The sequence below is a fragment of the Aquarana catesbeiana genome, linkage group LG09 (assembly GCF_042186555.1).
Source record: "Aquarana catesbeiana isolate 2022-GZ linkage group LG09, ASM4218655v1, whole genome shotgun sequence".
Taxonomy (NCBI): Eukaryota; Metazoa; Chordata; class Amphibia; order Anura; family Ranidae; genus Aquarana; species Aquarana catesbeiana.
This window is the reverse complement of record NC_133332.1, coordinates 99,871,674-99,895,822: the sequence shown is the minus strand read 5'-3', so window position 1 is coordinate 99,895,822 and position 24,149 is coordinate 99,871,674. Positions and strand designations below refer to the sequence as shown.

The following is a 24,149-nucleotide window of genomic DNA, read 5'->3' as shown; positions in this document are numbered from 1 at the left end:
CCCATCACGATCTTAATCCGGCATTTCCACGATTATTGTAATAAGTGCAGAGGCGTTCTCTGCTCGCAGCTGACAGCTGTCAAAAAAAAAAGGCAGCTGTAAAGCTTATCACATTGCTCAGGGCTGAGAGATAAAAAGAAACCTTGTATCATTTGGTTCTTTTAGATCCGTGTTTCTCAAACTTTTTTTTTAGTCTTGTGGCGCATAAAAAAGATCTAAAAATTTTCGTGGCACAGCTGAAAAGATTTAACAATTTTTGTGGTCAGCAGTAAATATAATATATACAAAAGCATCAGTCTTGTGTGATCCCCAATATTATATATCTATATAATATTGGGGATCACACAAGACTGCTGTTTTTGTATGTATTATATTTTCCTGCTGATATAATATTGGGAAATGGGGATCACACAAGACTGCTGCTTAAATTTACTGCTGATATAATCACACACTGGTCTGTCCGTCCCCTTCTCTTCTGGGACAGCCAGGAACTGCAGGCTCCTCTGCTCTGTTGTGGGTCGGACTGGGGGAGGGAATGACATCACGTTGACAAACAAGATATTTGGGGGGCACACCCTAAAAGATGCATTAAAGATGGTGCAGCCATAAGACCGTACAGTAGAAGAAAATATTACAGCGCACACATGCAAAAAAGACATTTACCTCCAGCAAGGCTAGTTTAAAACACCTAAACATTTTCAAAAAACATAAAAAAATATGGGGATTTGGTCACACCATATTGCTATATGGTGCTAAGCCCACTTACTGCGACAAAGTACCCCATGATTAGTGGGTCCTACACTATCCATGGATTGGGAGATCCTACTTCTCTGAACCATGAGAGCATACACTCTTCTAAAATGGGAGAATCTTGAGGTCTCCACCCATGACACAAGTGGACACTAATGAGAGATACTTAATGAGGGGAGTGGGGTCCTCCTCACCCAAAGGGATTTGGTCAGAATCCATACAATAGACAAACAAGATATTTGGGGGGCACACCCTAAAAGATGCATTAAAGATGGTGCAGCCATAAGACCCTACAGTAGAAGAAAATATTACAGCGCACACATGCAAAAAAGACATTTACCTCCAGCAAGGCTAGTTTAAAACACCTAAACAACCCTTTGGGTTTTTTCGCTGAGCTTAGTGAATGAGATGAAGCTCTGCAGACTTTTTTTTTTCTTACATGTGACTGGATATTCTTTGCATAGTGAATTTTTACCACACTCACTGAGTTTCCCAGAGTTTACTGTTCGCTGAGTGAACATGCTTTACTGCTTTAAGCAGTAGAGTTCCACCCAAAAGTGCAACCTCCGTTTATTTGCTACCTTCCCCCTCCGGGGCCACATTTGGCACCTTTTCAGGGGGGAGGAGGGAACGGAGACCCCACTTTTGGCACCCCTCCGCCTTCCCCTGCCACGGGCCAATTAGCGCAGCGCTCTTCGCCCATACGCAGTAGGAAACCGGTTCCCTCAGTGGAGATGGCAGCGGCAGCACCTGTCAGCCGATCTGAAAATCGGCTGGGGTGCTGACATCTTGGGCTCCCTGGACAGGTAAGTGTCCATATATTAAAAGTCAGCAGCATTCGTAGCCCCCAGCGGGAGACGAGGCCTTTCCACGCGGGGGGGAAATGAATGCAGCACACCCCCTACCTTACCTCATCTCCCCTCCCCTACCCTGTCCAAGCCAGGGAGTGCCGCTGTGGGTGAGCCATCACAGTGGCGGCTGGTGGGTCTTCTCTTCCGGCCATGCTCTCCTCTCTCCTTTTCCCTCCTTCCTCCTCCTCCCCCTAGGCGACCAATAGGATCACCTGGCATTTGAGCCAATCAGGAAACGGGTCTCATGACCCGCTTCCTGATTGGCGGGGAGGAGATTCAGTGTAAAAATAGCGAATATTTATTCACTATTGTTACACAACTTGGTGGGCTCGGTGCGCAGTGCTCTGCACCCCGAGCCCACCCTTTTTTGAAGCCTATTAGAGCCTCTGGCTCTAATTGCGTGCTTCAGAAAAAACGCACCCCCCATTGGAATCCATGCATCCGGCGCCCTGTATGTAGATGGGGGGCGGCACCTGTGCACCCCTAATGGACGGGCCGCCACTGTCAGTAACTCTTTAGTAAACATTTAAAGTTACTCTAAATGTGTGTGGGGTTTTTTTTTTATAACATACATGTTAAACTTACTTGCTCTGTGTAATGCTTTTGCACAGAGCAGCCCCAATCCTCCTTTTCTCCTTTCCTCAAGTTGCTTGCTATGGGGGTATTTGCGTGGGGCTCACTCTGTGTGTCAATCAACACAGAGTGTGGCTCAGCCCCGCCCCCCCCGCTCCCTTTCCACTGGCTGTGATTGACAGAAGTGGGAGCCATTGCCTTCTGCTGCTGTGTCTGAACCTCTGAGGAGGGAACGAGCCACTGCTTTAGCGCTGGATCAATATTGGGTTTAAGTATAAGGGGGGGCTGGGGGCTGCACTCAGAAGGTTTTTGCCTTAAAGCGGAAATTAAGTCCTGAACAAAAAAAATTCCAGTTCCCCTGAAAGTTAATGGCATAATGTGCTAGTATGCATCGTAAGCAGAGAATGCATTAAGTTAAATAAACAAAAAACCCTTCAGCCGTTTAGAACTACTTTGAGACAAAATATTTTAAAAATTCAAAATACAGTCAGTTACTATAGAAGCTACAAGGTTACATCTACCTGATTGTCTGTCTCATTTATGTGTGTGGCAATAAGAAAATGTCTTACTGTTTGGCTAGGCTTCAAATGTATTTCCATATTTATAAAAAATATCTGTACCTTTAAAACAGATTTAAAGTGAATGAAAATATATTTTTTAAATTAACAAACCTTTAATACTTACCTGCTCTGTGCATGTGTTTTGCACAGAGTGGCCCCGATCCTCCTGTTCAGGGGTCCCCCAATCGCGCTGTCTGCTCCTCCTCCCTTTCGAGTGCTTGTGTGGGTGCACTTCTGAGCTGGGCTATGTGTGTCTATTGATACCCACAGGTTGGATCAGCCCTGCCCCTTGCTCCCTCCTCACAGGATTTGATTGACAGCAGCAGGAGCCACTGTCTCTGAGCCTGTGAGGTGACAGAGCAGCGCTATGCTCTTGGGCACAGTGCTAGATTGAGATCGGACTATGGTAAGTATTTGGGGGAGGAGGCTGGGGATAGCTGAGCATGAAAGGTTTTTTTTTTTTTTTTTTTACCTTAAACCTCTTATATGAAATATGAACAAAGCATATCCCTCTATAGTGTGTACTTCAATCCAAAGCATCATTTCTGTCTGCTGCCTTGTTTCTTTGCTCTTTGTATTGGTCACTTCTGACAAATTTTCCTGAAATCAAGAGAAAAAAAGGTGACGGGAGGGAGCTCCGGCACTCAACCTGTGATTGACAGCCTCAGCTCTGTTCCTGTGTGCTGTGTGAAACACCAATACACAGGTGGAAGTGGGAATCACAACGTTTTAGAGTGAAGTCAAGTGAGATCCACCTGTATAACTCCAGGCAAATAAAAAAGGATCTGTTGCAGTGGTATTGTGCCCGCACTACAATTGTTAATTGCTTTTATTGTCTAGGGTAGAGGAGAAACCGTTTTACTTACCTTATCTTCAGCTCCCCCGTCTGGCAGCGCTCTCCCACGATCAGACGAAGGACTGTCCTTTGGCGTACTCTTGGCTATGGATCCTGTCTTGATGTCATCAGGATCCTAGACCAGTGTTGGGGTGCAGAAGCTGCAGGGTCCAGTCTAGGTGCGCAGAGGATTGGGTAAGTAATTCTCCTCCTTTTTTTTTATTCCCTTAGACCCCTTTCACACTGGGGCATTTTTCAGGTGCTTTAGCGTTAAAAAAAAGCGCCTGTAAAGCGCCTGAAAGAAGCCTCATCTGCAATCCCAATGTGAAAGCCCAAGTGCTTTCACACTGAAACCCCTTTCACACTGGGGCCGTGGGGGTGTCGGCGGTACAACGCCGCAATTTTTAGCGGCACTTTACCATCGTTTTAGCGGCGGTATTCGGCCGCTAGCAGGGCGGTTTTAATCCCCGCTAGCAACCGAAAAAGGGTTAAAAGCGCCGCTACAGCGGCGCTATGCCAGCGGTGTAGCTGCGCCGCCCCTTTGATTTCAATGGGCAGGAGCGGTAAATACACTGCTTCTTTACCGCTCCAAAGATGCTGTTTGCAGGAGTTTTTTTTCCCCTCCTGCCAGTGCACAGCTCCAGTGTAAAAGCCCGTGGGCTTTCACACTGGAGACACAGCAGCGGCAGTTTGTGGTTTGCAGCGCTATTAATAGCGCCTGCAAACCGCCTCAGTGTGAAAGGGGCCTTAGCGTTCAAAAAAGCACCTGCAAAGCGCCTGAAAGAAGCCTCAAGCCGCTTAAGCGCTGCAAAGAAGCTGCTTGCAGGACTTTTTTTGACGCCCTGCCAGCGCAGCGACTCCAGTGCGAAAGCACTCGGGCTTTCACATTGGGGTTGCAGATGAGGCTTCTTTCAGATGCTTTTTTAACGCTAAAACGCCCCAGTGTGAAAGGGGTCTCAGTGTGAAAGCACTCGGGCTTTTACATTGGGATTGCAGATGAGGCTTCTTTCAGTCACTTTACAGGTGCTTTTTTTAACACTAAAGAGCCTGAAAAACGACCCAGTGTGAAAGGGGTTTTAGGAATAAACAAGCGCGGAGTTGGGCTTTAAATCCTGAACCATGTGGCAGAAAGCAGCATAATGTCGGTAGCTCTTGCCACTGACCACACATACTGCATTCAGTATTGCATTTTAACCATAATCCATACGTCGGCAGGCTTGACCATATATGTTTTGTTTTTTTTAAGTAGCCTACCTCTGCATGACCCAGAACACTTTTCCTAAGACAGGTTGCCTTTAACATAAACCTGGCCAAATGCATGCGTAGAGATTATTTTCAGTGACAACCCCATGTTAAAGGAGTCTGTACATCCTGAGATATCAGTAGTTATATAATATGCGTAAATCTTTACTTTTCTGTAAAAGTCAAGACTCAAGACCCAAATCCAGAACTTTGGTATTTACAAAAACTGAAGCTGCTGACTTTTCATAAACAGACACTTACCTGTCTAGGGATACAGCGATGTCCTCATCCAGTCGGCAACTTCACTGGTCTTAGGGTCCCCAGCTCTGGCATTTTAACTGTGGGCATCTGGCTAGGACTCCCTGCAGCTTCACAGACGGTTTCCTACTGCGCATGCGCAAGCCACGCTGCACTTTGTGAATAGTCCCGCAGCCTTCAGGGACCTGTAACGTGTCCCAGAAGGCTGCAGGCAGGGAAAGGGGGAGGAGAACTTGCGCTTGGAACACCTTGGCGATCTGTGCGGAAGTGGGAGTGGGTAACTGTCAAAACTCCCCTCCCAAAAAATAATAATATATGTTCCAAATACGATAGAGGAGTGGGGAGGAGGAAGAAGGGCAGAACTGCCCCTTTTGAGTGAAGTTCAGCTTTAACGGAGATAGTGGATATTTGCATACTACTTCAACTGTCCTTATGTGTGGATCTACTGTTCCTTTTCACTTACAGCTGTCACCGAAGATAACCTTTGCTGTGTTTGTTTCATCGCTGTTTATATTGCTTAACCTGATGAGTTTACTTTTCCAAAGCTGTATGTGACAAGCTAATGACTGAGGGATAAAATGCCAAGTAAGCTTTGAAAATGATAAAACCTTAATAAATCTTTACCAAACAAGAAATTGTGCAGAGCTAATGCTTTGTCCCTTTGTAAATGTATAATATCTCCTTTAATGTAATTAAGGCGGAAGCCAGGTCTGTGGGTTGCTTTTGAAGTGCACTTTATTCAGTTGTCATTTACAAAGCATAGGGCCTGCAGTGTGGGTTAGCAGTGCCCTACTCGTTAAGGGTTTTCTTTAACCACTTAAGGACCAGCCTCATTTTGGATTTTAGGTGTTTACATGTTTAAAACAGGTTTTTCTGCTAGAAAATTACTTAGAACCCCCAAACATTATATATGGTTTTTCTTCTAACACCCTAGAGAATACAATGGCGGTCATTGCAATACTTTTTTTTGCACCGTATTTGCGCAGCGGTCTTATAAGGGCACTTTTTTGGGAAAAAATTCACTTTTTTGAATAAAAAAATAAAACAACAGTAAAGTTATCCCAATTTTTTTTTTTATATTGTGAAATATAATGTTACGCCAAGTAAATTGATACCCAACATGTCATGCTTGAAAATTGCGCCCGCTCGTGGAATGGCGTCAAACTTTTACCCTCAAAAATCTCCATAGGCGACATTTAAAAAATTCTACAGGTTGCATATTTTGCGCTACAGAGGAGGTCTAGGGCTAGAATTATTGCTCTCGCTCTACCGGTCGCGGCGATACCTCACATGTGTGGTTTGACCACCGTTTTCATATGCGGGCGCTACTCGCGTGTGCGTTCGCTTCTGCGCGCGAGCTCGTCGGGACAGGGGGGTTTTAAAATTTTTTTTTTTATTATTTATTTTACAATATTTTATTTATTTTTACACTGTTTAAAAAAAAATAAAAAATTGTGTCACTTTTATTCCTATTACAAGGAATGTAAACATCCTTTGTAATAGAAAAAAGACCTCAGATCTCATATTTACACTAAAATGCAATAAAAAAAAAAAAAAAAAGTCATTTAGAAAAATGACATTTGAAAAAATATGCCTTTAAGAGGCGTGGACGGAAGTGACGTTTTGACATCGCTTCTGCCCAGCAGTGTCATGGAGACGAATGAGCGCCATCTTGGCCTCACTCGTCTCCAGACACACCACGGCGCAGGACGCGATCGCCTCCGCCGCTACCGACGGCTCCGGTAAGCGGCGGAGGGCACCGGATCGCGGCGGGAGGGGGGGGCCTCTCCTGCCACCGATAAAAGTGATCTCGCGGCGAATCCGCCGTAGGGACCACTTTTATCTGAAAGCCGGCCGCCGCACGAAAACGGGGATACCGGGGTTATGGCAGCTAGCTGCTGCCATAACGATATCCCCGTTCAAACTTAGGACGTACATCGTCGTGCGGCGGTCGGGAAGTGGTTAAAGAAGAACTCTGGTCTAATCAAAAGTAGGATATTTTTTTAAACTGACAAGCGTTGAACTCCATAAAGTATAAGTTTGCTTTTAAAAAAAAAAAAAAAATTCACATTTTTTTGCAGGTAAAAAAATGTGCATTTATTATTTTTTTGTTGCAGGAGACTGTAAAGCATTGCACCAGCAATCAGCACTGTCATTGTATCTGCTTTCCCATACAGGTAGGCCGATACTCCATGACAGGAAGACTCAATGAACTTCCACAGTGCTGTGGTGGAAGTAGTACATTGAGAACTACAAGCTGATAGCAGCTAAGGATGTTGGGACCTGTAGTTCGTTCAGACACACAGAGTTGTGTGTATGAGTGATGCAGTCCTGTGGGTGGAGCCCCGCATGGCTGCGCTGTATTCAAACAGTGACAAGGGTACTTCTCCACGTACTGCGGCCACTGGGGGGGGGGGTGTATGAGGCACTGGGAACATGTTACATGTTCCACCCTAAAATCAGATGCAGCATGTAACATGTTCCCAAAGGTGAACTTATCCTTTGAAGTTTTGCTGAGGGCAATTTTTTTTGTTTGTTTTAGATAGAGAGAAGAGGGATTAGAACATCTGTCAGGATTCTATTGCTGTTTGTCTCCTTGTTGGTGAGATTCACCCTCTCTATTTGTCCTGGTGACTGTTATCATTGATGGTACAAAGAAAATCCCAAATTTTGAGTGGTCAGCAGAACAGTAATAGAGGGGAAAACTGTGGACATTAGTTCTGGTGACTACTGGGGATTTCCATCACTTTACACGGATTTCCATTACCTTCCTGCTGCTATGGGACAGAATGTGAAGGTAAATCTCCCCAATGTCACACATATAACAAAAGAAACTGAACAAGGGTCCTAACCCTCCCTAACTCTATCCAAAATGGGGGGAAAAAAAATATATTTTTTTTTATTTTTACTTTAAATGCAACTAATTAAAATGCGTGTCAGGGCACACTTTTTCCTGGACTGAAATAACAGGAGAATGGTGTCAGCTCTGCCCAGCTGTCTGTTGTTAATTTACAGAATCCCTCTCTGGACTCCTTAAAGTGGTTGTAAAGGCAGAAGGTTTTTTTTATCTTAATGCATCATTGACCTGGACATTTTATAGATAGGCAACTGCTATCCTCATATTGATTAGTGGTTCCAAATTAATAATAACTACTGCAGTAGGGAACAGACACAGAAGATACACTCAGCATCTTTCCAAATAACTTTTCTGCTTTATTATGATACAATTGAAGGTTTTTATACACATGATTACATAGGTACAATTGTACGTCTATGGTAACAAGGGGCGTTACATAGGCAGGCTAATTCTAATCAGGACTTGAAAGAATGCAAACATGTGCTGAAAACATTATTAGTGCCGTGTGCACAGTGAGGGCAGTGTGCGATACATACAAAATACAATACAATTATATATACAGAACTTACACATTTCCTTTACAGTCTCCTCTCTTTTGATCAATATTTTGATCACTAACCATACCTGCTATCACCTTTAACCTGGAACCTCCACTGGTGGAGGTAGTCCTGGCCAAAGAGGCAAAGACTGCATTGTGGAGAAAATAGCTGAGCAGCTTTTTCATTACAAAGTGACTTTTTTCAATGTGAAAAACAAATGATTGATAAGACATATTTACAGAGCACTGGCTGTATACTCCTGTGGCTAGAATGGCCTTCTAGCTTAATTGTTGGCATGCTGACTTATCAGCACATGTAAACACAGACAATTCTACATAAAATGAAAGACGTACAAAAGAAAAATATGACTTCAACATGGCTAAATTACTTTTCAAATTATATATATACTCATCTCATATATCATATACACAGTGGGGACAGAAAGTATTCAGACCCCCTTAAATTTTTCACTCTTTGTTATATTGCAGCCATTTGATAAAATCATTTAAGTTCATTTTTTCCTCATAATATACACAGCACCCCATATTGACAGAAAAACACAGAATTGTTGACATTTTTGCAGATTTATTAAAAAAAAAAAAAAAAAAAACTGAAATATCACATGGTCCTAAGTATTCAGACCCTTTGCTCAGTATTTAGTAGAAGCACCCTTTTGATCTAATACAGCCATGAGTCTTTTTGGGAAAGATGCAACAAGTTTTTCACACCTGGATTTGGGGATCCTCTGCCATTCCTCCTTGCAGATTCTCTCCAGTTCTGTCAGGTTGGATGATAAACATTGGTGGACAGCCATTTTTAGGTCTCAGTTGAGCCATTTTTAGATGCTCAATTGGGTTTAAGTCAGGGCTCTAGCTGGGCCATATAAGAACAGTCACAGAGTTGTTGTGAAGCCACTACTTCATTATTTTAGCTGTGTGCTTAGGGTCATTGTCTTGTTGGAAGGTAAACCTTCAGCCCAGTCTGAGGTCCTGAGCACTCTGGAAAAGGTTTTCGTCCAGGATATCCCTGTACTTGGCTGCATTCATCTTTCCCTCGATTGCAACCAGTCATCCTGTCCCTGCAGCTGAAAAACACCCCCACAGCATGATGCTGCCACCACCATGCTTCACTGTTGGGACTGTATTGGACAGGTAATAAGCAGTGCCTGGTTTTCTCCACACATACCGCTTAGAATTAAGGCCAAAAAGTTCTATCTTGGTCTCATCACACCAGAGAATCTTATTTCACACCATCTTGGAGTCCTGCAGGTGTTTTTTTTAGCAAACTCCATGCAGGCTTTCATGTGTCTTGCACTGAGGAGAGGCTTCCGTCGGGCCACTCTGCTATAAAGCCCCGACTGGTGGAGGGCTGCAGTGATGGTTGACTTTCTACAACCTTCTCCCATCTCCCGACTGCATCTCTGGAGCTCAGCCACAGTGATCTTTGGGTTCTTCTTAACCTCTCTCACCAAGGCTCTTCTGCCCCGATAGCTCAGTTTGGCCGGACAACCAGCTCTAGGAAGGGTTCTGGTCGTCCCAAACGTCTTCCTTTTAAGGATTATGGAGGCCATTCTTAGGAACCTTAAGTGCAGCAGAAATTTTTTTGTAACCTTCGCCAGATCTGTGCCTTGGCACAATTCTGTCTCTGAGCTCTTCAGGCAGTTCCTTTGACCTCATGATTCTCATTTGCTCTGACATGCACTGTGAGCTGTAAGGTCTTATATAGACAGGTGTGTGGCTTTCCTAATCAAGTCCAATCAGTATAATCAAACACAGCTGGACTCAAATGAAGGTGTAGAACCATTTCAAGGATGATCAGAAGAAATGGACAGCACCTGAGTTAAATATATGAGTGTCACAGCAAAGGGTCTGAATACTTAGGACCATGTGATATTTTTCTTTTTTAACCACTTCAATACCAGGCACTTAGACACCTTCCCGCCCAGCCCAATTTTCACCTTTCAGCACTGTTGCAATTTGAATGACAATTGCGCGGTCATACAACACTGTACCCAAACAAATTTTTTATCATTTTGTTCCCACAAATAGAGCTTTCTTTTGGTGGTATTTGATCACCTCTGCGGTTTTTATTTTTTGCGCAACAAATAAAAAAAGACCGAAAATTTCAAAAAAAAAACAAGTTTTTCTTTGTTTCTGTTAAATTTTTTTGTAAATAAGTACGCTTTCTCCTTCAATAATGGGCACTGATATGGCTGCACTGATGGGCACTGATACGGCGGCACTGATGGGCACCGATGAGGTGGCACCAATGAGGTGGCACTGATGAGGTGGCACTAACGGGCACTGATGATGGGCACTGATATGCGGCACTGATGGGCACTGATAGGTGGCATAGGTATGCGGCACTAATGGGCACTCATAGGTGGCACCGATGGGCACTCGTAGGTGGCATTGATTGGTATATATGGGTGGCACTGATGGGTACTTATGTGTGGCACTGATGTGTGGCACTAATGGACACTGATAGGTGAGCACTGATGGGCACAGATGGGCACTGACAGGTGGCACCGATGGGCAATGACAGGTGGCACAGATGGGCAATGACAGGTGGCACTGATAAAGCATTGCTGGGCAGATCTGGGCATTGCTGGGCAGATCATTGACATAATAGTGCCAATCAGTGCCCATTTGTGGGCACTGATTGGCACAGATTGGGCACATGTGGATGGCCATGGGGTACATACCTGGCCATCCACGTTCCCCCTTCCCTGGTGGTCCTAGTGGCATCCCTGGTAGTCCAGTGGGGTGATCTGAGGGGGGGCTGTGCTGATAAACAATCAGCGCAGACCCCCCCTGCCAGGAGAGCCGCCGATCGGCTCTCCTCTACTTGCGTCTGTCAGACGCGAGTGAGGAAGAGCCGATCAACGGCTCTTCCTATTGACAGCGTGATCAGCCGTGATTGGACACGGCTGATCACGTGGTAAAGAGCCTCCGCCGGAGGCTTTTTACCAAGATCAGTGTAGCGGTGTGTCAGAGTGACACACCGCTCCACCGATTGCCGCGATGCGCGCCCCCGGGGGCGCGCTGCGGCATGTTAACCTGCTGGACGTCATATGACGTCCAGTCAGGATAACAGAACCACTTCCCGGACGTCAATCCGCTATAGGGCGGGCGGGAAGTGGTTAATAAATCTGCAAAAATGTCAACAATTCTGTGTTTTTCTGTCCAATATGGGGTGCTGTGTGTACATTAATGAGGAAAAAAATTAACTTTATATAACAGAGTGACAAGTTTAAGGGGGTCTGAATACCTTCCGTCCCCACTGTGTATGTGTGTGTGTGTATATATATATAATATACATACAGTGCCTTGCAAAAGTATTCACCCCCTCTGCATTTTTCGTGTTTTGTTGACTCACAACCTGGAATTAACATGGATTGTTTGAGGATTTGCATCATTTAATTTACAGAACATGCCCACAACTTTGAAGGTTTTTTTTTTTTTCTTTTTTTTTATTGTGAAGCAAATAACAAATAGGACAAAATAACAGGAAAAAGTCAATATGCATAACTATTCACCCCCCTAAAGTCAATACTTTGTAGAGCCACCTTTTGCTGCTATCACAGCTCCAAGTTGCTTTGGATAAGCTCTGTGAGCTTGCCACATCTTACCACTGGGATTTTTGCCCATTCCTTCTTGCAAAACTGCTCCAGCTCCTTAAAGTTGGATGGTTTGCGCTTGTGAACAGCAATGTTTAAGTCTGACAACAGATTTTCTATTGGATTGAGGTCTGGGCTTTGACTAGGCCATTCCAACACATTTACATGTTTCCCCTTAAACCACTCAAGTGTTGCTTTAGAAGTGTGTTTGGGGTCATTGTCCTGCTGGAAGGTGAACCTCCGTCCTAGCCTCAAATCACACACAGAGTGGTACAGGTTTTGCTCAAGAATGTCCCTGTATTTAGCACCATCCATCTTTCCCTCAACCCTGACCAATATCCCAGTCCCGAATGCTGAAAAACATCCCCACAGCATGATGCTGCCACCATATTGTTTCACTGTGGGGATGGTGTTCTTTGGGTGATGTGATGTGTTGGGTTTGCGCCAGACATAGGGTTTTCTTTGATAGCCAAAAAGGTCAATTTTAGTCTTATCAGACCCGAGCACCTTCCTCCATACATTTTGGAAGTCTCCCACATGCCTTTTCGCAAACTCAAAACGTGCCATTTTGTTTTTTGCTGAAAGTAATAGCTTTCTTCTGGCCACTCTGCCATAAAGCCCAACTCTATGGAGCATACGGCTTATTGTCATCCTATGTACAGATACTCCAGTCTCTGCTGTGGAACTCTGCAGCTCCTCCAGGGTTACCTTAGGTCTCTGTACTGCCTCTCTGATTAATGCCCTCCTTGCCTGGTCTGTGAGTTTTGGTGTGCGGCCGTCTCTTGGCAGGTTTGCTGTTGTGCCGTGTTCTTTCCATTTGGTTATGATAGATTTGATGGTGCTCCTAGGGAAAATCAAAGATTTGGATATTTTTTATAACCTAACAATGACTTGTACTTCTCAACAACATTGCCCCCTACTTGTTTGGAGATTTCCTTGGTCTTCATGGCAGTGTTTGGTTAATGGTGCCTTTTGCTTAGGTGTTGCAGCCTCTGGGGCCTTTCAAAAAGGTGTGTGTGTGTGTGTGTGTGTGTGTGTGTGTGTGTGTGTGTGTGTGTATATATGTAATGACAGATCATGTAACACTTAGATTGCACACTGGTGGACATCATTTCACTAATTATTTGACTTCTGAAGGTAATTGGTTGCACCAGAGCTTTTTATGGGCTTCATAACAAAGGGGGTGAATACATATGCACATGCCAATTATCATTTTTTTATTTCTGAAAAATAGTTTTATGTATATATTTTTCTTATTTTACTTCACCAACTTAGACTATTGTGTTCTGATCCATCACATATAATTCAGATTAAAAAAAACATTGAACTAAAGGCTGTAATGTAACAAAATAGGTAAAAAACCAAGGGGTGAATACTTTTGCAAGGCACTGTATATCCCTTACAATGAAAGTATTTGAATAAAAAGTACCCTAGACTGTGATTCCAAGAGGGAAACAAATCAAACACGGAGATTTCTTTAATTTAGTCATTTTTGCACTGTCTGGTGTGGATCCAGGTGACTTTTCCTTCAAGTTTTGCACAACTGTACATGAAATAGATGCTGTATTGAGTCTCCAAACATTTCCTTATATATAAATGTCTCTTAACAAACCACAAGTCACCTGGCTTTAGTTTTAGATCCTTCCAAGCTTTTAGAATCTGGAATTGGGGAGAAAACACATAAATGAGTTTGTCACAACCTTAATGCCCTGTAGACAGAAACTACAAAGGTTTCTCCGACGGAGTTCTGCTCAAGCGGTCTTGCCTACACACGGTCACACCAAAGTCCAACCGTCCAGAACAAGGTGATGTAAAACACGTACGACGGGACTAGAAAAAGGAAGTTCAATAGCCAGTAGCCAATAGCTTATGTCTCTTACTTGCTTCAGAGCATGGGTCATTTTTGGTCCGTCGGAACAGACGTTTTCCAGATAGGAATGTGTTCCAGTGGAGTTTCGGCGGAAAGATTTAGAACATGTTCTATTTCTAGGTCCATCAGAATTTTTCCCCATGATGCTCTTGCACTCTGCAGTGTAGTTGAGCATCATGGAAAATGTAGTTCCAAAACATCTGGAGTGCCAAGGTTTGCCATCGCTGCCTTAGGGGCTTGATAAAATATAAGAAAACATTCAGGCAAAAGTTTTCTAGTTTCTTACTCTACTTTTTCCGCTACATTGTAGACAGTAGGGAGTGTAAAAATAAAGCCTCAACACTTCTAGTAAGGACTCTCCTATAAAAAAGATTTCTCTTAGTTACTCTCTGTAGATTCTGCGCTCTGTATTTACAAACTACTTCTGATAACACTTTTTACTGTGGCTTTTGCAGTAGCATTTGCCACTGGGCATCCAGAAAACATGTCCATACAGACATCGTAAGATCCTGACTTGGGCATCTTGATATACCTTTTTGTAATCTCTGGAAGGGATATTCAGCTTTTGGTAACACCTTTGGTAACAGGTAAAACAAGAAGTGGTATGTTATAAAAAAAAACTGTGGTGAACCCTGGCTCTCTATCCCATGCTCCTTTACAAAGGCAGCCATAACTGTTTGTGACTGATGACACGGTCCATCTGTCAAGCTGGAGGGAAAAGAGTGTCTGCCAGACATAAAAGATACATTTTTTCAAAATCCTGTTTCATAAGAAGTTGCCCCCTGTGGACCACTTATTCTTCTCGTTCTGGGGTCCTTAAAGTTGAATTATTAATCCCAGCTATACTGGGCCAGAACTGGGGTGGAATCTGTGAGTTGCACAGATCCAGCAAGTGTCTGGGGCTGTAATGCAGCATCCTTAGTCGCCCGGTCTGCTTCCATGTGTGAATTTTAAAGTTAATATGGCTACCTCAGCAAGAACCTGGAAGGCTGAAGACAGCCGATCAAATTAACTTAGCATGCTTGATTGGTTTACCTGCCAAAGTAAAAAACAAACTTCTGGCCCTTCAAATGGAACCAAAAGCTTTCTATAGCTCGACTATCTATATAAATATATACTCTTTTTATAGCTCACAGGCTTTGCTAAAACATGGAGCTCTGCTTCTTGAGCTGGGGAAAAAGGATCCAATGACTTTGAATACAGAGTATCCTTCTGGGTGATAAACTGCATACTCAGTATAAAACTGGGAATAACTCTACAAAAAATTAAATATCTGGGTCTTCAGGGAGTGTGTCCTGCACTGGGCTCACAGCAGCTGATTCCCGCGTCATCAATTTAACACATGTGGTTTTCCTTTGTCTCCAGCCTTCTCCAATAGAAGCAATAAGGTGGTTGGATTCAAATGTACGCATTTTTCATTGTTAGATTTGTACATAAACAAACAAAACAAATTCATATTTTGAAACTTTCATTAGACAAACATTTAGTTCGCTGTATATTTGCTGCATTAAAAATTAAACATTTGACCAAAATAATGTCTAACTTTGTCTAATGGCACCTTTTTGTATAAAGCTACAGCTCTGATATATCGGGGTGAACCCTTCATTACTGGGTCCAGCTTCCATAAATATATTACAATGGCTTGTTTTCTATCATGCTGTTTGTGCAAGAACTCCAGTTTCATGTTTCAAAAAGACAACTTTTTCCTGGCAATATTATAATAAATGATAATAATACCCTGCGGTCATGCAGAGATGTCCATAAATCCAAAATATTCTTCTGATTATACCACTGCACAGGGAAGGAAAAGGGCCACATCATTTCACAATCCACACATTCTGCTTTGGATTTCAAAAATAAAAATAAATAAAATAGGGCTATTACTGATTAAAATTTTCGTGTTCGATTAATCGATTTTTTTTTTTTTTTTTTTTTTTTTTAATTGATCAACTAATTTCGATTAATTATAATGCACATACAGATGCAACTACTTTTAGCTGAGGTCATGCGTAGCTTCTCCCCGTACGCGTTACGTTCAATCAGAACTTCCTCAGCGGGGCTACGGCGTCACCCTACAATCTATTTAAATAGCACTGTTGTGCATCAGGGGGACCCGGAAGCGGCGGAGAGGTGAGTACCGATCAAAAGAATTTTGATCGATATAAAAAATTAACGATTAATTGAGGAATTAATCTTTAATTTTCCCAGCCCCAGAATAAAAACAAAAGGACCAACAATCTGTATATAACAGAAAGCTCTCAGCCACATCAAAAACTATACAATTGGCTGCAGGTGGCATCTATCAGAACAGGGTGTGTGGACTTGATGTGATGAGTCTGTTATATTTAAATTTTATTTATTATTACTCTCACATCATGGACCGCACATCAAGTTATTATCAGACCTTTAGATTTCATAGATTTTCAAAGGTTGTCTAAACCAGTTACAATATAGCTATATTATTAATAAAATTGTTAAACTCATATTAGAAATTAATACTCAAATGATAATCTCAATATCACATCCTAATACCTCTCTATCTCTATCTCTATCTCTATCTCTATCCACAAATAAATGTCCTTAACCACTTGCCGCCCTAAGTATAGCAAAATGACGGCGGCAAAGTGGTTTAGTTATCCTGATCGGACGTCATATGACATGATCAGGATATCAAAGCCGGTGCGCACCCACGGGGACACGCAGCGAGGCAATCAGAGGTGCTGTGTGTCAGTCTGACACACCGCAACTCCGATCATTGTATGAAGCCTCTGGCAGAGGCTTCTTACCACATGATCAGCTGTGACCAATCTCAGCTAATCATCACGTGAACCAGGAAGTGCTGGTAAATGGCTTTCCTCGGTTCACGCTGACAGAGAGAGCCAATCCGCGGCTCTCCCTGTCAGAGGGGGGTCTGTGCTCTTAATCAGTGCATTGATTATCAGCAAAACCCCCATCAAAAGATGCCCATCACCTGCCAGCCTGTCCCCGTCTATAAAGCCTGTCTGGCACTTTTTTGGGCACTGTTGTGGGCACAATCAGTACCCCATCAGTGATGCCGGTCAGTGCTCCATCAAAGTGCCACTCAGTAAAGCCTGTCACTAGCTCCTCATCAGTGCTGCCTATCAGTGCCCATCAGTTTTTGTTTTTTTTTCAAAATTGTCACCCTTTTTTCGTTTATAGCACAAAAATTAAAAACTGCAGAGGTGATCAAATACCACCAAAAGAAAGCTCTATTTCTGGGAAGAAAATGATAAAAATTTAGTTTGGGTACAGTGTTGCATAAACGCGCAATTGTCATTAAAAGTGCGACAGTGCTAAAAGCTAAAAATTGTCCTGGGCAGGAAGGGAGGAAAGTGCCCGGTATTGAAGTTGTTAAAAGGACATTTTACTTAATTTCCCTTTTTTTAAATGCACTGTTTCCACTATCAAAGGATATTCAATGTGTGTAATACAAGGTTACATGCATATCATTCTCTCACTCTCTTTTAACTCTTTAATATTACCCTACTTGAATTCTGCTTTCCTTATTTTGTTCAGATATCCTTTGCATTCCATGTATTGTAATCCCATACTTCATATATTCTAGCTTCTATGATTCTATGATCAGACGGGCAGCCATAGTGCTCATCCCATCTTCCCTCTCTGACAACATATAAAGTATTCTGTTTTTTAAGTCTCATTTCTCTGGTTTGACTTTACTAGTTGTAGTGCCTGATCCCAAATTCATCCTACAACTTAACATCAAAATGTCCCTTTCTGTCTCGTGATAATTGTCACCCTTGATCCATCCTGCTCACATAGATAGTTGTTTGTCTAACTGTTTACTCTGCATGATTCTTAGTCCCTGTGGACTTTGGTGGTAACCCAGTTACCCATTGTGGATCCCTGTCCACTTTAACCATTAATCTAGGGGCTCAGTATGGCCGGAACTGCATCTTCGGTTCATATATTTTATAGCGCTCATCTTGCGCTGGGAATTTTTGAGGGTCTCTTACCCTTCATTCCCTTACTTAATTTAATGCCCATAATGACTGGCCAGTCTTCTCTACGTGTGCCTATACCCTCTTGCCTCTAAACTACTCTATCTAGCAGATGTACTACATATACCTGTGAACAGCACTTTTCTTCCCTTTCTTAACTATAACACTCCGATGGACAATAGACAGTGACAACATAACATATAACCACCAATCAATACAGTTCGATTAAGGAGAGTAAAATAGGTACCCTTTGTCCCGAAAATGCCTTACCAATCAAAAAAGTCTGATAACTCAAATGTAAGCAAAAGGCTTACCTCAGCCAGCTGATTATCAGAAATTCCCGGATCATCTTAAGTGCCTCGTTTCGGATTCTCAGGGTCACCTGCAAATCCTCCTCCTAGGCAAAGCTTGCCGTCTGACCTGGACATTTTATAGATGGGCAACTCCTATCCTCATATTGATTAGTGGTTCCAAATTAATAACTACTGCAGTAGGGAACAGACACACAAAATACGATCAGCATCTTTCCAAATAACTGTTCTGCTTTATTATGACACAATCCCACGATGTAAAACCTTCAGTGTGCAGCAGCCCCCCTTTACACTTACCTGAGCTCCATCTCAGTCAAGCGATGTTGCACTAGTGCCTCGGCTGTTCGGGACTCTACCTACTGATTGGCTGAGACACAGCAGTGGCACTATTGGCTCCTGTTGCTGTCAATCAAAGTCAGTTAGCCAATGAGGAGCGAGAGGGGGCGGGGCCGAACTGCGGCTCGGTGTCTGAATGGACACACAGAGCTGTGGCTCTGCTGGGGTGCCCCCATAGCAAGCTGCTTGCTGTGGGGGCACTCGACAGGAGGGAGGGGCCAAGAGCGCCCGCAAGGGACCTGAGAAGAGGAGGATCTGGGCTGCTCTGTGCAGAACCACTACACAGAGTAGGTAAGTATAACATGTTTGTTATTTTTAAAGAAAAAAAAAAAAGACTTTAGTATCACTTTAAGGTAAGGATAGTACAAGTTAAAAACTGAATGGACTCCAAGAAGTGCACATAGGAAACAACTTGTCAAACAGAACACTGGTGTATAATAATATATTTACCAGAGCAGTTATAGTAGAACTATAGGCAAAACTCCTTTTTTTTTTTCATTATGGATAGAGTAAGGGAGTGTTATAACTCCTGTCAGTTTACTTTTTTCCATCTGTATCCCATTGAGGAGATTTCCCTTCACTTCCTGTCCCATAGCCGAAACAGGAGGTGAGAGGAAATCCCTGCAAATCAAGGGAATTTCTTGCGGAAAGTAATAGAGAGAAAATCTTCCAATGGGTACATTCGTTCTGGTGACCTAGGTCACCAGAATGAATGTACCCATTGGAAGATTTTCTCTCTATTGCTTTTTTTGCAACAGCCCAAAATTTGTGATTTTTCTTTTACTTTCACTTTCACTGATAATGGTAAACAGGACAAACAGAGAGGGTGAATCTTCCTAACGGGTGCACATACAGCAATAAAAACTGACAGGGGTTCCAACACTTAAAAAAAAAAGTTTTGCCTTTTTGGTTGTACTTTAACCACTTCCCGCCCGCCCTATAGCAGATTGACGTCCGGGAAGTGGTTCTGTTATCCTGACTGGGCGTCATATGACGTCCAGCAGGATAACATGCCGCCGCGCGCCCCCGGGGGCGCGCATCGCGGCGATCGGTGGAGCGGTGTGTCAGCCTGACACACCACTCCACCGATCTTGGTAAAGAGCCTCCGGCGGAGGCTCTTTACCACGTGATCAGCCGTGTCCAATCATGGCTGATCACGCTGTCAATGGGAAGAGCCGTTGATCGGCTCTTCCTCACTCACGTCTGACAGACGCGAGTAGAGGAGAGCCGATTGGCGGCTCTCCTGGCAGGGGGGGTCTGCGCTGATTGTTTATCAGCGCAGCCCCCCCTCAGATCACCACACTGGACCACCAGGGATCGCCACTAGGACCACCAGGGAAGGGGCAACATGTGGATGGCCAGGTATGTACCCCATGGCCATCCACATGTGCCCAATCTGTGCCAATCAGTGCCCACAAATGGGCACTGATTGGCACCATGTCCCAGATCTGCCCAGCAATGCCCCCAATGTTTTATCAGTGCCACCTGTCATTGCCCATCGGTGCCACCTATCAGTGCCCATCAGTGCCACCCGTAAGTACCCATCAGTGCCACCCATATGTACCAACCAATGCCACCTATGAGTGCCCATCAGTGCCGCCTATGAGTGCCCATCAGTTCCGCCTATGAGTGCCCATCGGTGCCACCTATGAGTGCCCATCAGTGCCGCATACCAGTGCCGCCAATCAGTGCCACCTCATCGGTGCCCATCAGTGCCGCCGTATCAGTGCCCGTCAGTGCAGCCATATCAGTGCCCATCATTGAAGGAGAAAACGTACTTATTTACAAAAAATTTTAACAGAAACAAAGAAAAACTTGTTTTTTCTTTTCGAAATTTTCGGTCTTTTTTTATTTGTTGCGCAAAAAATAAAAACCGCAGAGGTGATCAAATACCACCAAAAGAAAGCTCTATTTGTGGGAACAAAATGATAAAAAATTTGTTTGGGTACAGTGATGGATGACCGCGCAATTGTCATTCAAATTGCGACAGCGCTGAAAGCTGAAAATTGGCCTGGGCGTGAAGGTGTCTAAGTGCCTGGTATTGAAGTGGTTAAGGGCGTTTTAACATACAGCAAATAAGTGAAGTTCATTGTAAGGGTTTAACATACACTTTTTTCCCAAAGCATTCTAAATAATTCTCTGTGCACACCCTCTCATCTGCTGATTGACAATATGGCTTGCATAGTTCAGTTTTTTTAATATGTATTATATAATCTGGTTAGTTTAAATGCAAATTGTGCTTAGCAGAGTTCTTCATAGTAGCATTTTGGAAGGAGCAATTGGTATCTCATGCAATAACTTATGGCAGTGAGACTGATAAAACTTATATATTTTTTTTTGTTGGTTGCTTTGTACTGTTGAACTTAATTGCTCTTTGCACCATTCACGCAGATATCAGATTGGCACTGCATGGATGTTTGATGTTCAGTACAAGAAAGCTTATTAGGGGAGGTAATTCAAAGAGCTGTAAAAATACAGTACTGTATGTAGTGTGTTTAGCCATAGTAAGCTGAATGATATAGAACACTGGGTGGAAAGATATCTGCCCCTATACTGCATTTAATGAGCACCAGGAACCCTTACAATCAAATGTAATCCCTACATTGGCGTTGGCACTTCTGCTGTGTTTTGATGATTCCTTCTGCTCCATAGTCCCGAAAAAGTAGCTGGCCTGTTCACAAAGAGATTTTTCAACCAGTTGGGTAATCTTGTAAAATGTGGACTTCCTCAGACTGCAGGGGCAGAAAGGAGAATAATGCCAAGTAGGCTTGATACTATTAAAACTTACAGTGAGGGGAAAAAAGTATTTGATCCCCTGCTGATTTTGTACGTTTGCCCACTGACAAAGAAATGATCAGTCTATAATTTTAATGGTAGGTTTATTTTAACAGTGAGAGACAGAATAACAACAAAAAAATCCAGTAAAAAACGCATTTCAAAAAAGTTATACATCGATTTACATTTTAATGAGTGAAAGAAGTATTTGACCCATTCGCAAAACATGACTTGGTACTTGGTGGCAAAATCCTTGTAGGCAATCAGTTTCTTGTAGTTGGCCACCAGGTTTGCACACATCTCAGGAGGGATTTTGTCCCACTCCTCTTTGCAGATCCTCTCCAAGTTATTAAGGTTTTCGAGGCCGTAACTCAAACCTTCAGCTCCCTCCACATATTTTTTATGGGATTAAGGTCTGGAGACTGGCTAGGCCACTCCAAGACCTTAATGTGCTTCTTCTTGAGCCACTCCTTTGTTGCCTTGGCCATGTGTTTTGGGTCATTGTCATGCTGGAATACCCATCCTCGACCCATTTTCAATGCCCTGGCTGAGGGAAGGGGAAGGAGGTTCTCACCCATGATTTGACGGTGCATGGCCCTGTCCATTGTCACTTTGATGCGGTGAAGTTGTCCTGTCCCCTTAGCAGAAAAACACCCCCAAGGCATAATGTTTCCACCTCCATGTTTGATGGTGGGGATGGTGTTCTTGAGGTCATAGGCAGCATTCCTCCTCCAAACACGGCGAGTTGAGTTGATGCCAAAGAGCTCGATTTTCGTCTCATCTGACCACAACACTTTCACCCAGTTCTTCTCTGAATAATTCAGATGTTCATTAGAAAACTTCAGAGGGGCCTGTACATGTGCTTTCTTGAGCAGGGGGACCTTGCAGGCGCTGCAGGATTTCAGTCCTTCACAGGGTAGTGTATTACCAATTGTTTTCTTGGTGACTATGGTCCCAGCTGCCTTGAGATCACTGACAAGATTCTCCCGTGTAGTTCTGGGCTGATTCCTCACCGTTCTCATGATCTTTGAAACTCCATGAGGTGAGATCTTGCAGAGTGCCCCAGACCCAGGGAGATTGACCGTTATTTTGTGTTTCTTCCATTTGCAAATAATTGCACCAGCTGTTGTCACCCTCTCACCAAGCTGCTTGGCGATGGTCTTGTAGCCCATTCCAGCCTTGTGTAGGTCTACAATCTTGTCCCTGACATCCTTGGACAGCTGTTTGGTCTTGGCCATGGTGGAGAGATTGGAATCTGATTGATTGCTTCTGTTGACAGGTAACAAGCTGAGATTAGGAGCACTCCATTTAAGAGAGTGCTCCTAATTTAGCTTGTTGCCTTTATAGAAGACACCTGAGAGCCAGAAATCTTGCTGATTGGCAGTCAAATACTTATTTCACTCATTAAAATGCAAATCAATTTATAACTTTTTTGAAATGTGTTTTTTTGGATATTTTTGTTGTTATTCTGTCTCTCACTGTTAAAATAAACCTACCGTTAAAATTATAGACTGATCATTTCTTTGTCAGTGGGCAAACATACAAAATCAGCAGGGGATCAAATACTTTTTTCCCTCACTGTATTTGCCTGAAGCACTTGAGATTGTAACATGAGTGATCAGATACAACCTTAGACTCCATGCATACTGGGCTTAAAAAAAAAAACCACAGCCTTACAGAACGGATTGGAACATCACAAACAGATGCTACAGAGTTAGTGTTTGTCTGGGGGAAAAAAATGCAGTGTGTCTCTGTAAAACATGTACATTTTTTTTCATGTTTTGTTTCTTTAAAAAACACAGTAAGTACAAAAAAAATTTCTTGGTCCTGCCAGAAATACTTTCAGTTGTCTTTGCTGCGTTGAAATCCCAAGGAATGTTGCCCAGTTTTCCTTTGCAGGACTACGGAACACCTTTCTGTCTTTACCTTAACATAACATATGGAGGATATGTGTATTCATAAGTCCAGCAGGGCTGATAACACTGCTTGGGATATTATTGTAGTAGAGGCAGCATTGAAGAAGAAGTCGGGAGATCACTGGATTTTTGGCAGGATCAGGAGCATGTTTCTGTATTTGCAGCAATTTTTTTAGGGGCATAAAACACGGGGGAATGTACATGTATTGGAGAGCTGTGCTTGAATATATCTGTTTTTATTTTGTTCAGACTTACGCCTTTTTTAAAATATCTAATTGATTAGCAGTACTGTAGCATGAAGTCAGGAGCTCTAAATGCTCCTTCTGTCCAAGCAGTCTTTTCCTGCTATTGTATTCCATAATGATAAAATTCAACTAGCTGAGAGAAATGAATGCTCTTAGCAGCTGCTAGAAAATTTGGATCGAGTGTTTCAGATTTTTTTTTACAAGCTAAAACTTGGGGTCCATACTTGAAACCCCCCAGAATTTAGCACTCCAAGGTACAGACTGTGAGCTTTTGGCAAGCCGTTTTGGGAATTGTGATCTTTACCAGCTGGAGGGCTGTACCCTAATAAGCTTGGCATGATTGTGCTGCTGGCTCAGATCTTTTTATAACAGCAGTTCTTCTTCATGGGAACACACACATATTCACTGAAGTTCTTGGGAATACCACAAAGAAAATCTAACTTCCTAATTATGTGTTGATGACTACTGCGTATACATAAGGTAAAGGTTAGGACATGTTGCTCTGGCACAAAAGATGTTAACGGGTTATGGTTTCTGTCATTCTCATCATTTCAGCTTTATGTTTGTATACTCTTCCTGTGTTGTGTGTTTTTTTTTTTTGTTTTTGTTTTTTTTTTTGTTTTGTTTTTTGG

At 43.0% G+C, this 24,149-nt stretch overlaps 1 protein-coding gene across 3 annotated transcripts in view; it reads left to right on the top strand.

The window, feature by feature from the left end:
* Positions 1 to 24,149, top strand: part of TMLHE (trimethyllysine hydroxylase, epsilon) — a 71,870-nt gene that overhangs the window by 9,236 nt on the left and 38,485 nt on the right. The gene's annotated exons all lie outside the window — the stretch shown is intronic.